The 19,192-nt window shown below is 37.2% G+C and overlaps 1 long non-coding RNA gene across 1 annotated transcript; it reads right to left on the reverse strand.

Annotated features, from left to right (window-relative positions):
* Positions 1 to 5,036: 5,036 nt before the first annotated feature.
* LOC309628130 lies at positions 5,037 to 17,471 on the reverse strand. The gene is made up of 2 exons (XR_014244191.1): positions 11,778 to 17,471; positions 5,037 to 8,770 (listed from the first exon to the last, which is right to left on the reverse strand). It is a non-coding gene; the product is annotated as an uncharacterized lncRNA (long non-coding RNA).
* Between the last annotated feature and the right edge of the window lie 1,721 nt (positions 17,472 to 19,192).

The raw sequence follows: 19,192 nt of genomic DNA on the forward strand, positions 1-19,192 counted from the left end.
TTTAAGGTAATTATTGATATGTATGTTCCTATTACCATTTTCTTAATTGTTTTGGGTTTGTTTTTGTAGGTCTTTTCCTTCTCTTGTGTTTCCTGCCTAGAGAAGTTCCTTTAGCATTTGCTGTAAAGCTGGTTTGGTGGTGCTGAATTCTCTTAGCTTTTGCTTGTCTGTAAAGGTTTTAATTTCTTCATCAAATCTGAATGAGATCCTTGCTGGGTAGAGTAATCTTGGTTGTAGGTTTTTGCCTTTCATCACTTTAAATGTGTCCTGTCACTCCCTTCTGGCTTGCAGAGTTTCTGCTGAAAGATCAGCTGTTAACCTTATGGGGATTCCATTGTATGATATTTGTTGCTTTTCCCTTGCTGCTTTTAATATTTTTTCTTTGTATTTAATTTTTGTTAGTTTGATTAATATGTTTCATGGCGTGTTTCTCCTTGGATTTATCCTGTATGTGACTCTCTGAACTTCCTGGACTTGATTGACTATTTCCTTTCCCATATTAGGGAAGTTTTTAACTATAATCTCTTCAAATATTTTCTTAGTCCCTTTCTTTTTCTCTCTTCTTCTGAGACCCCTATAATTTGAATGTTGGTGCATTTAATATTGTCCCAGAGATCTTTGAGACTGTCCTCAATGCTTTTCATTCTTTTTTCTTTATTCTGCTCTGTGGTAGTTATTTCCACTATTTTATCTTCCAGGTCACTTATCCGTTCTTCTGCCTCAGTTATTCTGCTATGGATTCCTTCTAGAGAATTTTTAATTTCATTTATTGTGTTGTTCATCATTGTTTGTTTGCTCTTTAGTTCTTCTAGGTCCTTGTTAAACGTTTCTTGTATTTTCTCCATTCTATTTCCAATATTTTGGGTCTTTACTATCATTATTCTGAATTCTTTTTCAGGTAGACTGCCTATTTAATCTTCATTTGTTTTGTCTGGTGGTTTTTTACTTTTCTCCTTCATCTGCTGTGTATTTCTCTGCCTTCTCATTTAACTTAACTTACTGTGTTTGGAGTTTCCTTTGTGCAAGGTGCAGGTTCGTAGTTCCCATTGTTTTTGCTGTCTGCCCCCAGTGGATAAGGTTAATTCAGTGGGTTTTGTAGGCTTCCTGGTGGAGGGGACTGATGCCTGTGTTCTGGTGGATGAGGCTGGATCTTGTCTTTCTGGTGGGCAGGACCGCATCCAGTGGTGTGTATTGGGGTGTCTGTGAACTTAGTATGATTTTAGGCAACCTGTCTGCTAATGGGTGGGGTTGTTTTCCTGTCTTGCAAGTTGTTTGTCATGGGGTCTCCAGCACTGGAGCTTGCTGGTCCTTGAACTGAGCTCAGTTTTAGCATTGAGAAGGATATCTCTGGGAGAACTCTCGCCAATTGATACTACATGGGGCCCGGAGGTCTCTACTGGTCTAATGTCCTGAACTCGGCTCTCCCACCTCAGAGGCTCAGGCCTGACACCTGGCTGGAGCACCAATACCCTGTCAGCCACATGGCTCAACTTGGTGTGAGGGATGCTTTCCAGTGAATTAAGGTGTGAAAAAGACACAAGGCATAAATACCAAAGGTGTTGCATGTGCTGCCAACTCTCTGGTTCCACGGAGTCTGAACCTGTGGCACGGGCATTGAACTTGTTAAAAATAACACTCAGGCCTAGAAAATAATAGAGTTGTGACATCAGTATTCTGAGATTTCCCTCTTTCTAATTCAGAATTCTATTTTCCCCAAAGTATCATTCGAGTGTGCAGGGACAGAAAAAAGAAATGGTAATTATGTGATGCCATGGAGGTATTAGCTAAGGATATGGTGGTAATCATATCGCAGTATAAAAGTATATCAAAAGAACACATTGTACACCTTAAACTTACACAGTGTTATACATCAATTATGTTTCAATAAGCTGAGAAAAAAAGAGTAAGATATTATTTTTTAAAGGGTGCAGGGAGAGAAAGGGCATTTTCAGGTATGCAAATATCAAAAAATTTTGTCTCCTGTGTACCTTTTCTTGAGAAACTACTAAGGGATCTAGCTTTTCCAAAAGTAATGCAGTAACACAAGAAAAAAGTCAGGAAATAGAAAATCCAGCAAAGGAGAGAAGTAAATCAATGCATAAAATGTAGTCCAGACTGCAGCCATCATCTGAGCAGTCCAGGAAGCTTCCTGAAGTGGCAGATGTGGAGCTGAAGAACTATATGATGTTTTAACCATTTTGAGAAGTTTTGCAACTCTTAGAGAAATTGGGGGAGGAATTATTGCTAAAGAGCAAATGAAAAAAATGAGACAATCAATAAAAGTAAATTCTAAAAAAGGATATATAACCAGAGTGAACTGCTTAGCTCTGCTATGAATAATATTTACATAGCCATAATACATAAAATATCTATAATTAATTTAATTAAAACTGGTGATACAAATACATTAGCAGGATAGGTACAGAAGGCATGGATATGGAGAATGAGTATTGTAGGGTGGCTATGAGAGCAAAAGGCTTTTTTCTACAGGAGGAAGTCTATATTTAAAAATAAATCAAATATTTCAATATAAAAGGAAATTAATATTTAGGAATCTGGAGGTAAGTTCCAAGAAGAAACTGCTAAAAAAAATTGAATATGATTGCCTCTAGGAAAAGATGTGGAAAAGAGAAAAGCAACTCCTGACCTGTAGGAGCAAGGCCAGTACTACCAGCAAGGCCTTGTTGCTGTGGGCTGGCCTGACACACAGCTAAACCTTAGCGTTTTCCTGTTGAACAAAAGAATTTCACAGAACATCAATACCAGGCAAGGTTACTCTGTGACTATGATGGATCAAGGCAAAATAAAGACCATTCTATTATCAGGTCTAAACCCAGATGAGACATGAGTATTATGCAAGCCACAAAATACTAAACATCTCCAGATTCCAACTAATATGAGTGAGGTCTCCTTCTTACCAACTCTAACTTGAGCATATTTCTAGTCTTCCATCCCTATAGGTAAGATTTACTGAGATACCCAATCATAGCATCATCCCCACTTTTAAACAGCATTTAATCCAGGGCAGGAAACTTTCCCAAAATCCCACCACCAAAGCCCAATCCTATAATAAGTCCCTTTTAACACCCTTTAACTGAGGTTCCCCATGGTGTGAGTTCTCCCTCACTGAAATGAGTAATAAGCCCTACCTGTTCAATTGCAGGTGTGCTCCTGGTGGCCTTTGGCTGGAGGGCATTGGCACATCCTTGGGTACTTGGGTTGGAAGGAGGGCAAGGGGCAAGGATATGTTGCTTCTCCTCAAAGTGTTGTCATATTATTTTACTTTTTAAAAATCTATATATATATATGTATGTATTACATTGAGATAAACTAAATTCACATATTTAAAAATAACTGAGGCCAAATGTTACATTTACTACAGGTCTTTGGCAGTGATGTTAAAGTTGACATAACATAGTCATATCAAATGGGTTACTTTAGAACAGCTAACACATATTCTATTGACTTTGTAATGAGTAATTTATCATTGAAAAAGCCTGGAATTCAGTAGCAAGTGTTCAAGAATGAACTTAGGTTAGAAGCAGTCAAATGGGCTGGGCTTGATATTCAAACAGAGGTGGAATAATTACCACCTGGTAACGGCCCGATATCAAATACTTCATCTAGAGCACAGCGTTCCTGGTATAGCAGAAGGTCAACAAATATTTGATGACTAAGATAATGATGAAATGTAATAAACAACCCACAAGTTCTTCTTTAAAAATCATCATAGGGACTTCCCTGGTGGCACAGTGGTTAGGAATCTGCCTGCCAATGCAGGGGACACGGGTTCGATCCCTGGTCCGGGAAGATCCTACATGCTGTGGAGCAACTAAGCCCGTGCGTCACAACTGCTGAGCCTGTGCTCTAGAGCCTGCGTGCCACAACTACTGAAGCCCATGCACCTAGAGCCCGTGCTCTGCAACAAGAGAAGCCACCTCAATGAGAAGCCCATGCACCACAATGAAGAGTAGCCCCTGCTCGCCGCAACTAGAAAAAGCCCACACGCAGCAACAAAGACCCAACACAGCCAAAAATAAATAAAAAATTAAATCTTTAAAAAAAAAATCATCATAATATTCTCCTAAAAAAGTAATGAAAATATTCCTTACTATCATCAAATACTTGATCAGGATTCAAATTTCCAATGGTCTCAAAAGTTACAAATGCTTTTTTATTTTTTGCACAAGTTTTAAATATTGGGCTCCAAATAAGGTCCACATAGGCAACTTACTCCTTGATAATGGTTTACATACAAATTAAAACAACTGAAAAACTCATTTAAAAATTATGCCAACAAAAATGGTGATGGAGCAGTTTACTCATAGATTTGAGACTTTCATTTTTGCCATTTTTATGTCTTAATGAGAAGTAGAAGTAAAGGAGTTGATTGAAACTAAGTCACCAGATTTGAAAACTATAGCAGATATATTTGCAGAGATAGTTTCATTCCTTTGTGTTTAAGCAAATTCCCAATCTTTATCAATAAATTATGGTAATTATTGATTTTGATATGTTTTGTCATACCTGAAAGTTTAGTATTGAAAGTTCTTATTGGCAAGTTCTACAGTCACTATATAACAAAAATGGTTTGTTCAGGGTGTCAGGAACTGTGTTATTGAATTATTTGGATAGCAGAAGCTCTCTTTTTAACAACATTAGTGGCCTCTGAAATTACTATCAGTGTTTGGATTATAGTTTGCAACCCTTCTCTATTGAGTCACTGTTGTGTTTATGAAAACTATGACTCTTTATGCAGTCATGGGCCTATGACATGAAACCAGTGAAGTAAGTTTTTGTGTGAAATGAAAACTAGACAGTCGTCTTCTCTGCCAAAATTTTCAGAGACAGATTTTCAAATGAGGGTGTGCCAGATGCATTGCTACTGTGTACTGCATGCTATCCCAGCATTGAGAATGTGTTTCTATACCTTCCTCATGGCTTGACCTCTACCAGGGTGTGATTAGAAATTTGAAGCACAGTTCTGGCAAAGAGAAAGAAGAAATAGATGAGAGAAGAAAAATATTTTTTTTTAAAAAAAAGAGAAAGAAAAAAGAAAAAAAAATAAAAGGGTCTGATAATGTTTTGACACTACATGTACCTTTAAGTTCACCTCCAGTTTCCCTCCTTTCCTCTGGACAGTCACAAGGAAATCCACCAAAGGAATAGGACTGTGCTATTCTAGACCTCACCTCCACAGAATGTCCTTCTACCCACACTCTGATATCTCTTAGAGAACTTATTCCTGGACATATCATACCAAGACTCATCTCTTTGAAAGTTGAATTATGATCAGAAGTCTTATTCCTCACACTGCAAAAATAAATTTGCAAGAAACAAATTCTTCAGCATGAACTATACCCTGAGCATCATGGACACTCTTTTATAAAGTGGGGAAAGGATGCTGAGTGGTGCCCAATTTGCTGCTTTTCAGAAGTAACTGAACTCTTCTAACTAAATATGGATGAGCTGAGACCACCTCAGGATCTCCCCCCACCAGTGTCCATCATTACTCAGAGAAAGATATTGTACACATTGAATCCTCATGTGTCTTTGTTGCTCAGAAGTAAAATTCCTTACAAATGGAAAGTATCGAGTTCCTTAGAACCACAACTTTCTCTCCTCTTAGACCATTGTTATCTTGACACATTTGATCTTACGCTATCAACTGCTGTGTTAGATTATTTGTATCCACTACAGATATTAACCAGGTCTGATATCTGAAAACTGTTATCAACCTTTCTTTTTTGCTTCACTTCCCCTCCTCATTGCTCTCATCAGCAGGTTCAGGGCACCCTAGCATCTCAGTGAGTGGCAGATGGTGGGAGGAGCAACCATAGCTGGCCCTAGGCAAGCATTTTTATTATGAAATAATCATTGGCATCTCCTTTCTGGCCCTGCTTCCCACCCACCTCTCCCTTTAAGCATATCTTCCATGTTGTTGTTTTTCGTTTGCTGCCTTGAATCGTCTGCCAAAAATCACTTGGATAAACCCATTTATGCTAGAGTCTTGGCAGGTGTGTGTTTCCTCACCAGGATTACTTGAATTTTTAAAGAATGAATCTGTGATGGTAAAGTTGAAGCTTCTATGGAATGCCTTTCCAGGTACCTCTCAGCCTATGCATTCGGTCTACACAGTGAAGTGCTATCATCGGGAACAGTTTTATCTGTTTTTCTGAGCACTGTCAGAAATGCATCATTTTGCTTTTTACTGATTCATTTCTTAATTTATAACTAGCTTTAAAATGTTAAGGAAACTTCATTTGATTTTTTTTTAAAAATTGGGAACAAAAATGAATTCATTTCTATTCCCAAGAAGGGCTCAGTCTTTGTTAGGGCACAGGCGATCCAGGATTGTGTCACCTTTTAAAGATGCTGTTACAGTTGCTGGTAGACCCAGATAATGGCCCCAATGTAATTAATCCCAGGCTCCCATATTGAATTAAATCTGCTTTGGGTTATTTAGGTCACATACTGCATAAATGCCCTCTCTGTGTCATTTCTCTGTAAAGAGTGAGTGTGTTTCAGTTTTCTCTATAATATACATTTATTTTTGGAGCTCATTAAACAGGTTAGGAAATTTAAATAGGTCTAGCCAGTAGACAGAAGCTAAAGCTGAAGTTAGAAATACTCTCTGTGGTATTATCTAACACAAGATGAGGGTCGTTTTTTAACTCTTGGTTGCTACCTACAAAGACACTAAAAGTGCTGTTTGAAAAGCAGGTCTTAGAATCAGGTCTATACTTTTTAATATATTTAGATATTGCTTCAGAATATTTGTTTTGGTTTAAAAGCAAAACTCATAATACGTAGTGAATGCAGTATACCGTTTTGTCCAGGTGGAGATGGGGGTAAGAAAACTCTAATTTATATAGTATAGTCCAATTTGTCCTCCCCACCACCTCTCTCAAACTCCCTTTTGCTGCAAATACATGGTTGTGATCTCTCCTTAGTCTTAAATTGGTTTGCACTTTTCTAAAGTCTAAGTTTGCTCCTAGAAAATAAACCAGGTGCTTGGAGGTTTATGATTTCATTGCGTTTCAGTAAAGATGCTATATGAATTCATTTGATTATACAGAATGGTACAGTAAATCAGTGCCTCTGTATGGGAAGTGGCTTCCTTGTGTTTTGAAAAAGTTAATCCCTCAGTGCCTTATTCATGTCCTAAGAGGGACTGGGGGTACTAGGAGAAATATGCCAGAATGATCAAGACCAGAGGACTTCTTTTATTTCACTGTACAAGAGAAGTAATGTATTCATCCATTGAAGAACTGAGTCCTCTGTATGGGTACTTTTAAAAACCACAGTTTCATCTGTTAAAACTTCAAAATGTTAATGATAGCTTAAAATAGTAAAAATGGAGCAATTTCTAAAGAACTGAGAATTACTAATCCAATAACTGGAAGTACAGGGGCCCTCAGAGTTTAGCTTGTTGAGATAAGCTGGAAGATTTTAAATATGCATTTTCTCAATATTCAAAATATCCTCATTAAGAAATTCTAGTTTTGTTTTTTTTTTAAGTACTAGACTCCTAAATATTTTATTGTACTTCACTTACTCTCATTTCAGCAACAAGCTGTAATCTTAAAACCTGGAAAACAACCTTATTCTTAAGAATCCAGGAAGTGGAGCGCTTCAAGGAGAGATAGCAGGGGGCATGCTAGGAATTAAAAAAAAGATAGAAACTATCTTTAATATGCTTTTTTGAGAGGAAGAGGTGATCCATGGTAGGGCTATTTTTAAGTATACAGGGGATTTTTGCAGAAATTGAAAACTTTATCCTTGTCCAAAGGAAGAAACAGTAGTGTATTTGCATGACCTTGTAGACTGATGTTTTGAGCCATTACTTACTCCAGCAGCTGTGGCAATGCCCTTTTGTATGATACAAAATAAAGAAGCAGAATATAATAGGGAAAGTGAATTCTTGAGAAAGTTTGCTATGTGGATACAGCTTCAGCTTCCCTACAATGTTAACTATTTCAATATGGTAGTGGTGATACCCTCCCTACAATTTGGCTGTGAAATTTGGGCCAATAATAGATATTGTGACCCATTTGGGGACAACTTTAATCAACATCACTTGTGAGCCATGACTAGCACAAGCAGCAAGACAAGATCAGTGATAATCTACTGGATAGAAACCAGGTATTTATGACCAAATCTCTGCTGAATAAATATAAGGACAATTGACCTGTACGTCTACATATTACAGAGAAAGGAACGCTGATGTGAGACATTTGCCCACCCATCAATTAATATTATGGGTTTATGGTATGCTAAGCATTGTCCTAATCCTCTGGGTGGCTTAAAAGACAGCTCTTGTTCCTGTGGATCTTAAAAATCTAGTAGGAGCGACTAAACATTGCATTTGATAAGGATCAAAGGAAACCACAAATTTAAAGAGCAAACTAGCTATGTATTAAACAGGGTTTGGTTTTAAAAGAGTGTGTGCTATGGATTAGACAAGGAAAGCAAAGGGAAGACACAGCAAATAGCACAGGCAGGCAAGTGGAATGGTGGATGTTAAATATAAATAACTTGAGACATCCTCAGATGCAACGTCAAAACTGTTGCAAAGTCCCCAACTTGTAGAAAGAACAGTGGAACCACAGGTGAACCAAGAGTGCAGAAGTCAGGAGAACTTCCTGGTGAAACCATCCCCAGGGATGCAGCTGCAGCAACAGGGAGGTCGTTTTTTCGCTTACCATCTAGTGAGACCAAGCACATCCTGTTTCCGTGGGGATAAGAACTGTGAAGCAGCCGTCTTGAACTTAAAAAACAAAACAAAACAAAAACCTCTAGGTTATATATCAACTTATTTTTAGCAATGACATTTTTCTGCTCAATTCTTGAAACTTTCAGGCTGGTGGATAATTGAATTTGGTTGGCCCAGAGAAAACTTTGCGGATATGAGTTTGAATGAAAATTTAAGCATTCTGACTTACAACATGCAAGGCACTGAAAGAAATAGTTTTTCTCACACGGGCTTCTTCTCTTAGGGATCCTGGGATTTCTACTACTCTATGTTAATAGCCAACATGACAGTTTTCCCCTCTTTACTCTCAAATGATTTTCTTGGATACAAAAATGGTATACAATATCAGGTAATTACTTCCAGCCCCTGTCAGCTGCATTTTCAGATGCAAAGCCTTTGGAGCTCTCATAAATCTTCAGAGAAACGCTGCTTTTGTGCTGTGACTGATTGTGTCTGCTATGTAAAATATTGTTTCCTTTTGAGGTTTTGAGAGGTATGTTCTTTGGAGAGCCTCAGTATCAAGATTAAGCAGAGCTTATAGCACTTTGTAAGCTCACACCCAAGGGATCTCTGAGAGTTCATTTTTAGTATTTTAGAAGAAAACAACAGCAACCACCTTGACTGTGTACTAGACCGGAAATATCACTGACATCTAAATATACATATATAATAACACACACATTCTAAAATGTGTTCCATGCATTGTGGATAAATAAAATCCATCCATTTTTGTGAGTGCTAATTACTTCAATTCTAAACCCTAAATTGAGCAAGATAACTTACAAACATATTCATTCATTTAACAAATGTTTACTAAGCATCTATTGTGTGTCGGGTCTTATTTTAGGCACTGGGAGACACAAGTCCCATCCTTCATGTAGCTGATGTTAAAGTCTGTGACTTATATCCTGTTCATGTAGTTTAGATTACTAGGAGAGGCTAGCTGGCAAGCTTTTTAAGATAGACTTAAATAAATAATTTCTAATACTATATAATCTGCCTTTATTATGTATTTTTGTTTGGAGTTTATCTTCATGCTACAAGTAAAAGACCAGTTCCCCACCTGTTGCAGCATGTAAAGACTATCTGATATTTCACAATTAAGTTAATACCAAATTCTTTCAGATCTGATAGCTTTGTTTACCTTGACTGCTAGAATAAAGTAATTGCTAACAGTTATGCTTGAAACAAAACAGGTTCCTCTAGTTCCAAATAATAACTAAGAGTATTCTCCATTGTTGATGGTATCTGTTTTATACAATGTATTTTAAAAAAAGTGTTTTTTAAACTGGTTATAGTTTCACAAAACTACTATAATGACTAAGACATTTGTAGGTCTTTTTAGCATCATTTTTTTTTTTCCCATAATGAATTAGCTCTTTTTGACTGGTGAAGGATTCATTTTCATGATGTCAGACCACTGGATGGAATTTTGAGTTCTGGGAACTTTAAAAGGCTCATTATGTGATATATAGCATTCAAATCTAATTTGAGAGAAAATGCTTGACTAGGGTCCATTTCCTGAGTGTGTTTTTGTAAATAGATGCACATTTGGAATGTATACGGTATTTAAAATTTTATAGCCTATGTATTTCCCTCCCCACCAAAATCCAAATATTTTAGGGTACTTAAAATAAACTCATGAATATATGATCATTACAAATAAAACCAGAAAAATTAGAAATCATTCAATGAAAAAAAGAAAATAAATTACTATAAAAGAGATAAGATCATTCCTAAGCATTGAACTTAACATTGAGCTTCCTGGCCACCAAGGCCATGGCAGGATGAAGTCTACTGTTCTCATTTTTAGATGAAAGAGGGTAGAAAACACTTCTAATACTGAATCCTAGATGATTTTAGCATACAGCTATTTATGTAAAGAGGAATAAAATAATGAACAAGTTCTCCAAAAGAGGCTTTGAAAAAGTATCAAAATTTCTTCTTGGTTCTTGTATCAAATTTAGTGGAAGTATTGGAACATTATATTATGGGAAAAGAATCGACTTTAGGACAATAAAGTATTTACTTAGATATGCATATTACTGATAACCTCTATTGAAGCAGGAATACAGGTTAAAGCAGTTGAAGAAATGAGGATTAGCTTATCTCTGTTAAATTAAAGAAGGAGGCCAATAGATTGAGGGGGCTCTAATGCCATGGTGGCTACATAAGCCAACCCAAATCTAAGCCTGTAAATGCCTCAAGTTTATGAAATCAAAAAGCTAAGGACAACCAATCACAAATAGCCAACGAAGTTTTAAACTATAGCCAATCGAATAATTTCCTTTCTTTGCTTCTGCACTTTCTTTACATAAGTCTTTCCCTGGCTCTTGTTTATGGAGTGCTCCTAACCACTTGTGATTTGACACCCCCTGACTTGAGTCAATTTTTGCCCACGTAAACTCTTAAAATTTTTAATATGCCTCAGTTTATCTTTTAACATCCCCTACAGTTTTATTCAAATGTTATATCAGCTGTGCTTTGGACTAGAATAGATGCCTGTCCATTCAACACTACATTGTAAACAGCAGGAGCAAATGTCTCACTACCTACTTGGATTCCTGGGACCTGGGAAAGGCTGATACCCTTCACAAGATACTCTCCAAGCGATAGCTTCATTCCAGCCAAAAGCCCAGTGGATGTGAACAAGAAGGTAGGGAGATATGAAATGGGAGTGGCTCCTCTGAGTCTTCATCAGTGTGGTCTCAGGAAAAGAGAATTTTCCCCTTCTAATTAGAGGGCTCCCCATCACAGCCTGGCTTCTGTGAGGGAGGGCATGGTATATGAACTTCATAAACTCAGTGTAAAAAAAAAAAAACAAAAACTTTTATCTTGAAACTCTGTAAACAAGGAAGTCTAGAATTAATACCCAGGCAGCTTTTTTTTTTTTTTTTTTTTTTTTTTTTTTGGTGGTGTAATAAAATTATGAAGGTCAGCTTTTCTAAATTAATCATCTGTTTATTAATTTTTCCTTTTTTTCACTTTCTGGTGCTAGATCTTATTTTCTTAGGGTACTGACCTTTTTCTTTTGCACTCATGTTACTCCATGTCCTCCAAGAAGCAAATACCAATACCAGATTAAACATGCTAGAAATATATTCAGGGGAACTTCCAATGAGAGAAAAGGGGAGGGAGCTGGGAGAGGCTTGGTCTGACCTTGGGTGAAGAAGAAAGGAAGGAAGGAAGAAAGGATGGGAGGGAGAGAAGAGAGAAGTATTGATTCTAGATGGGCCTTGCAGTTCTAAAGAAAGTTCATCATCGTCATCTGGTAGGTCTTGAGCCAGAGTCTCTACTGTGAGAGGAATTTCTGGTCTCCCAGGAGCAGACCTGGCTTAGTATTGCTGCCACACTCAGTGACTGGCTGGAGGCCAGTGGGAAGGTGTGGCCCTATGAGAATTCAGCAAAGCTTAGCAGCTGGGTCCATTAGTTAGTTATACTCTCAGTAGTCAGAGATCCAAAGGACCTTGGAAATCTCATGGCCACCAAAACGATGTACATATAATGGCCTTAATTTACCTTGACCAGAGTTAATCATCCTACTTTCTATTTTTATCTATTTAATATATAATAATAACAATCACTTTTTGAATATTCACCATGTGGCAGACACTATTAGAATCTTTACATGCATTATGTTATTTCACCGTCACAAACACCCTGTTATTATTCCCATTTTACAGAAGATTGCCTAATGAGTTTCTTGCATGGACCGGCTGTGATGGATTATTACATCATCTTCATTAAACTGAGAACTATGTTTCCCAGAATCCCCTCACCTATCTGGTCCCCCTACCTGTAGAGTTAGCCAAAAGAAGAACCTGCAAGAGGTTTGAAAATTGGAAGTGATGCAGCAGACATTACTTTGAAAGTTATTCTGCAGCCAGATGAGATGATGGACAGATGAAGCTGTGATCAGTGGGTTCCAAGGTGTCTTCGTTCTCCTCTGCTCTGCCAGCTGTTCTACTTGCAGCTTACTGGCCCTGAAGATCAACAGTGACCTCATGTATACCCCAAAACACTTGGCTGTGGACCCACAGAGCTGGTTGTCCTCCACAGAAAGAACAACTCTCCATAAAGCTCCCCATGGAATCCCCTTTTATGGTTCTAATTTAGGAATGGGATGCACTTGGCTTCTCAGACTGACTACTTGCTAACTTCTCTGATCTTCTAAAATCTCCCTTCCAGACTTTTACTTCCCCAGCCCCTCCCACAATTGTAAAGTCTATTTCTTATAATAAATTCCTTTTGCCAGAACACATAGTGACTCTCCTCCCCTGCCTGAACACTGACTGATAGAGTAACGGTGCAATAAACATCTATTGAAAGAATGGGCAAGTTAAGCCTAGCCTAGGGATTGAGGTCTACACAGACAGCCTTCAGAGTCCAATGTCCTGTGTTTTGGATTAAAGCAAGCATGATCCATCTGTCTCAAATACACAAGAAGAAAATTTGACCAGAAGTTATTGAGATTAAAGTAACTCACTTGTAGTTTTCCAAGTGTTTTAACAGTATCTGCCACATGGTGAATATTCAAAAAGTTATTATTTTTATTATATTTTAAATAGATAAACATCCTACAGTGTGTGATTTGTGGGGCAAAAATTTTGTCCAAAAAATTAAATAAATATGAACACCTACAAATGTACCTCATTGGGATCACAGATTTTTGTGTCCTAAAAAGCAGAGGATAACACTTTAGTCAAGAAAATTTAAGAGCAGGCATTATCTACCAGTCAAGCCCCTAATATTAAATAATTTCTAATGTGTCTAAAATTCCCTGCAAAATACATCTTCAAGATACTGAATGGTGCTAATTTAATATTACTCTCTCAATATATAAAATGGAATCTTAAAAAATATCTTCCAAAAATTATGGCTTTGCCATAATTTATATCAAACTTTTTTCTGAGAATAATTTTATGAGACACTTTACCTCTTTTATGCTTTTCAGCTTTAATTTTGAACAACAGAGAATCAAATATGGAAAAAATATGTCACCAATGGTGCTATTACACCAACCTGGGGAAAAAAATATAGGTCCATAATTATAGTTGTACACAGTTCTTTTCTGCGCTTGCTCTGTTTGTCCATTTTGGTTTTGGCACAAATGTATCCTTCCATATGCTTCTGTATGGTAGTTGTGCCAGCTGATGTTCTATTTGGTTCAGGGGATGGGGGGATGGGGCAGGAAGAGCAGAGAGGACCTCCGTCCTCTTTCTTGCTTTTTCTCTCAGCACTGTCTGTCCTCAGTTATCTACCCACAGAGTGACTCTTTATTCCCACTCCTTTTGGCACTTCCAAAATAAGTTTCATCACATGCCTTAGAGAAACCAGCACCAGCCAAGGGGGACTCCCGATCAGAGGTCTGGGCCTCCACTCTGTGAGGCCCCACCTCTAAGCTGCTACTCTGGTAACGTCTATCTTTTCCCTTCTGTTCCCAGAGCTCTTGGGGTAGTAGTTGTTTATCCTTATTAACTCTAGGTTCACCCCAGTGTTCCCTTTTTGCTCTGAAGGCCCCCAAAGCCTACGTCATCATTCCCTGCATTAAATCTTCCTTGTTGAAACTCTTGATGTGAATTCTGTTTTACTCATTGGACTCTGTTACCATCACTATTACATGGCTTCTAGCAAGTAAAGGCAGGCTTATATTTTCTTCCTTGCCTTTTTCTTCCCCTCAAGTATTTAGAGTGTTTCTAATGTATGTCATAAATGTCCTCAAGAAACATCCTATCAGCCACTCTGGGGCATCTGCAGTGTTTTTCTTCTTCCCAGTTCCTTATGATGTCTACTGCTTAGGCCTTGAAAGCTATGAAACTTAGGTCCTGCTGATAGGCATTGAAGGTGAGGTTCTCCCTGCAGATCCAAATATGACAAGCCATTCTACTCATTCTGCCCCTCAATCTACTGTGCCGACCCCTTGCTCCAAAAATATCCATCATAATATAACGTCCACTCTCTAGGGCTGCTTTCTTTGATGTACATTAAAAGTTACTTTTGTGTTGGGCTCTCAGTATCTTTTAGACATGTAGGGAATAGCTTCCACTTTTACAGTCCATTTCATGGGGCTGAGCGGCAAGGTAATCTGTGTCACTGATAGAGGGAATTGCTTAGAATTACCCACGTCCCCACAGAGGCAAAGAGGCCCCACCCCCATGCCTGCCCAACTTCAACCAGAGTATCATCTGCTTTATCTGTTTTATTTTCCTTTCCTCTGAAGATTTCATTTGTACAAAGGAGTCTTCTGCTACAAAAAGCTTTTCAAAACTGCTAGCATAGAACCTCTTGGTATGTCCAGACTTACCTAAATCCAATGGTGAAAATACCTAAGTTTTAATCTAGGACCACCGCTACAAATATAAAAAATATTTGCATGGCCTGTGATTCTTAGGATTCAACATAAAAATTTCTCCCAAGTTTTAGAACATTTAAAAAGAATGAATTTCTCCCTTATTTTTTGAAAAATATTGCTGTGTGTACATGATCTTCAAGGAAACTCAAGGCCTACATTCCTTGAAATTGTATTTGTGGATCCAAAGAACTTACTAGAAAAATTGTAGTAGTTACACTTAGTGCTTTGTAGGCACTAAGTACAAGAACTTCCATCAATGAAAAAGATCATAAATCAGAACCCCTGGATTTCACTAAACAAGAGAAAATTAAGAAATGTGTTGAGCTTCAGAGATTTCTAAGAAAACATGATACTTTGCATTAATATGCATTAGTTCCAAGGAGTAAATGAAAACTGCATATGAAAGGGATTTGAAAGTTAAAAAGTACTAACAAAAGTAAGGTGTGGATATTTGTAATGCTCTTCTCAATAAAAGAGAATACCTGGGAAAATATTTGAAAAGGTAAAAAACAAAAGAAAGGTTAATGAAAATACAAAATTTAAAAGAAATCAGAACTCTATATAGGAGGAAGCCATATGAAAACAGGATTTTTTAAGACTGGCTTATTTCTGTCAAAGTGATAAATTCACTGTATGCTAGTGTTTGTTAGTTAAAACAAGCAAAATGTGGGAAAATATTAGTCTTTAAAAACTGATCCATTTACTTGTGATAGTTGCAGTAATTTCTCTGTGGTTCCATAGATTTCTCAGATTTTTTTTCCAAAGGAAAATGGTTCTTAATAGGCATTTCTGTAGAATTTTTGGATGTGTTGTATCCTGATGTAGTTTGGAATGGATTGCTCTAATGTAGATTTTTCTCTCACATGGTGTCCAAGTTAATCTCAAAGGTAGCTTGATGGTTTTCACGTATATATTCAGTTAGGCTAAATATTCTTTATTTCTTATGATGTGACTTTTAATTGGTAAATAACAGTTTACTCATACTCATATTTAGTTTTCTTATTTATGATCCATTTAATCCAGTAGGAATAAATGAGACTATTATTAGCCTTAGTGACTATTCCTTGACGCTTGTAGACAGACATGTATTATTTGGGGATTTTCTGCATGAGTTCAACATTGACCCTTTATGCTTTAACACAGTCTACATCTTAACAGCACCATAGAGACATGGTGAGTATTTTTGATCTCTAGATTGATAGGACAATAATTTTCAATGATTTTATACTTTTGAAGAAGTTGGACATATCTTCCATCATGATAACAGAAAGATCAACTCTCTCCCATCCTTGTGAAGAAAGAGGTTTTTTTTGACTCAGACACCACACCATTCCAGTCAACTGGCCCTGTTATTCAATTTCTAGCAGAAAAGATGGCCTAATATTAACTATCCTAAAGCCAAAACAAAATTTTTGAAGGATCTCTAATTAACTAGCTGTAGCTAATGACTCTGTGGCAAAAACTGCTAGTTTTCCCCAAAATAGGCATTCTCCCCTATTCTTTTAATAATAGCAACTGGAATTTTAGGTGATCACATGGATGCCCAGAATAAAGATTTCATTTCTCATCCTCCCTTGGAGCTAAGTATAAATATTTAGTTAAGCTCTAGTCCAGAGGATATGAGTAAAGTAATGGGCAACTTCTAGGTCTGGCCTATAAAAGAGTACATTGTACATTTTCTTCTTCTTCCCTTCCCACTAGCCGGGATGTGGATCTGGTGGTGAGTGCTAGAGCAGCCATGTTCAGCCATGAGATATATGCCACATGTTAATAAAGATGGAAAGTTCTTTATCCAGTTCTGAACTACTTTTATGTGAACTAAGAGAGGAATAAGCTTCAATCGCATTTAGGTAACTGTTATTTTGGCCTTTGTTACCACATTCAAACAAGTATCCTAACTCATAAAACCCCAAGTACATAAAAATCTTATACTAGGCTATTGAATAGAGTGTGTAATTCTAGCTCAACTACCTATTACCAATATGAATTTGAGCAAATTACTGAAAGTCTCTTATCCTCAGCTTCCCTTCCCTTCTATAGAATGTAGGTTGCTATGAGGATTAATATAGTTAATCCATGTAAGCCTTCAAAAATATTAGCTAGTATATTAGGGCAGTACGTCAACCCATTAAGTTATATATATGTATTTTTGGCAAATAACTATTTCAAGAGTTTCTTTGGAAGTTACATCACTAGTTAAACTAAATTAGTTATATGTCATAAGGGCACGTCAGTGAGATCTTTCGAAGCTCATATGGGTATTTGTTACCATCCACAAATTTCCTAGGTTAAATTTTTCTATGGTATAGTACTTAGTGATCTTTATTACTTTTTGGTTGTCAGTTGGATGGGATTCTAGAATTGATTTTTAAGTAAAAACCTTAACTTTATCCATAGGGACATCTTATTTCATTTCCATTAAAAGGTAGGTAGACCTTATATTGAAGCCTGTGTCCTGGAGGCTCTATAATTTTCATTCAAATTTGTCAACCCTCTTTCCAGCTTGAATTCTATGGACCTGGAACAGATGTCTAGAATGTATGCATGCTAGTGACATTTTAAAGATTATTTCTTTAAACCATGCCCACCAAAAAATTCTCAATAGTTTTGCTGCAAGAAGCAATAGTCAGTAATCTTTGAGCATACCTATCAGATACAGGGTTCTTGGGGTTCCCTAATTACACTGGATTAGCTTTTCTAAAAGTTCTGAAAGTGGGTCCAAAAACTAAAGGTGTTACACAAAAGGATGTTTTCCTGATCAAATAAATTTAGGAAATGCTAAGTTAAACACGGTTAAGCAGGTTTCTTTTCTGCAGGAGTCCCATGAAGACTTTAATATGATAAACGTGTGTCATAAATCTCTAGGAGAGCATTGATTGAAGCATTTTCCAAACTTACTTGGTAAAGTAGCTCTTGTTTTCATAAAGCATTACATAGACCTTTTATGAAACCCTAGTCTGGAAATGTTAATTCTGTGATTGACTTAAGCAGGGCCTTGGAGAGCTGAATGGGTTCTCTGTTGGCATAACCATCCCATCAGATTAAATCATTAGTCAAATGCTTTCTTGCCCCTATACCTTCCTCCTTTAACCGCTTTAGACACTATGCATTAAAATAATGACTATTTCTAGGGCCTGTCCTCAGGCCCGACTTAAGCTTTCTCTTTCTCTGCTGAATCTTGCCACTGAGGTCCCTCTAGGCCTAATAGCCAAGAACTTTAATTTTCTTCAGGGCTTATCCACTTGCTCTGAATTCATCATGTTACTAATGTGGCTTGTGGATGACCTGCCTGGTAATTTTATTGACTGAACCCATTTTTTTCCTCACAAGTTATCATGAGTATTCAGATTCTCTTCAGTGTTCAAAGTTGCCACAAGGAACCTGAAAACTAGGATTCGAAATGCATGCATCCTAGATACTATAACTAAATAAACTACAAATTTCATTAACACTCAGAAGAAATTTGAATCAGGACATTGTTGGCTGTATTATTGATACAATATGCAAGAAGGTGTGTGAGGGAGTGGGTAGACTACTTTGAAGACTTGGGTTGTTATTGTTTTGTATTGTTTAATGGGATGATTGCAGTCTTGTACAGGCCTGTACCCAAGACACACTTCACTCAGTGAAAGATTTCCATCAATAACACAGAGATGAAAGCTGCTGTTAAAGTCTGTTATCTGGGCAAACCTTTGGCTAAAGATGCAAGAATCCATTTTAATAGCCTAGTTCCAGTCATTACTTAATAATACTCTAGGTCCAAGGGGAGGTGGCCCAATGTAGTAATTACAGTGAGCTAGGCCTATACATCTGACAGTGATACTAAGCTTGCACTCCAGCTGTAACTTTTTCAAAGTGTGTGACTTAGAGTAAGTTACTTAAACTCTTAAACCCCTAAGTACCTCATCTATAAAATGAGGCTAATAGTAGAATCTAATTCATAGAGTTGGTGTGAGGATTGAGAGGGTTTTTATACTGAGCTTGCCTGTGGGTTGATAAATATGACCCCAGTATTAATACATACAGGTAATATTTAATAAATATGACCACCCACACATGCTCACATGCATGCACTCCTGCAAAAA

This window comes from Balaenoptera borealis (assembly GCF_965194805.1).
Source record: "Balaenoptera borealis genome assembly, chromosome: 4".
NCBI lineage: Eukaryota > Metazoa > Chordata > Mammalia > Artiodactyla > Balaenopteridae > Balaenoptera > Balaenoptera borealis.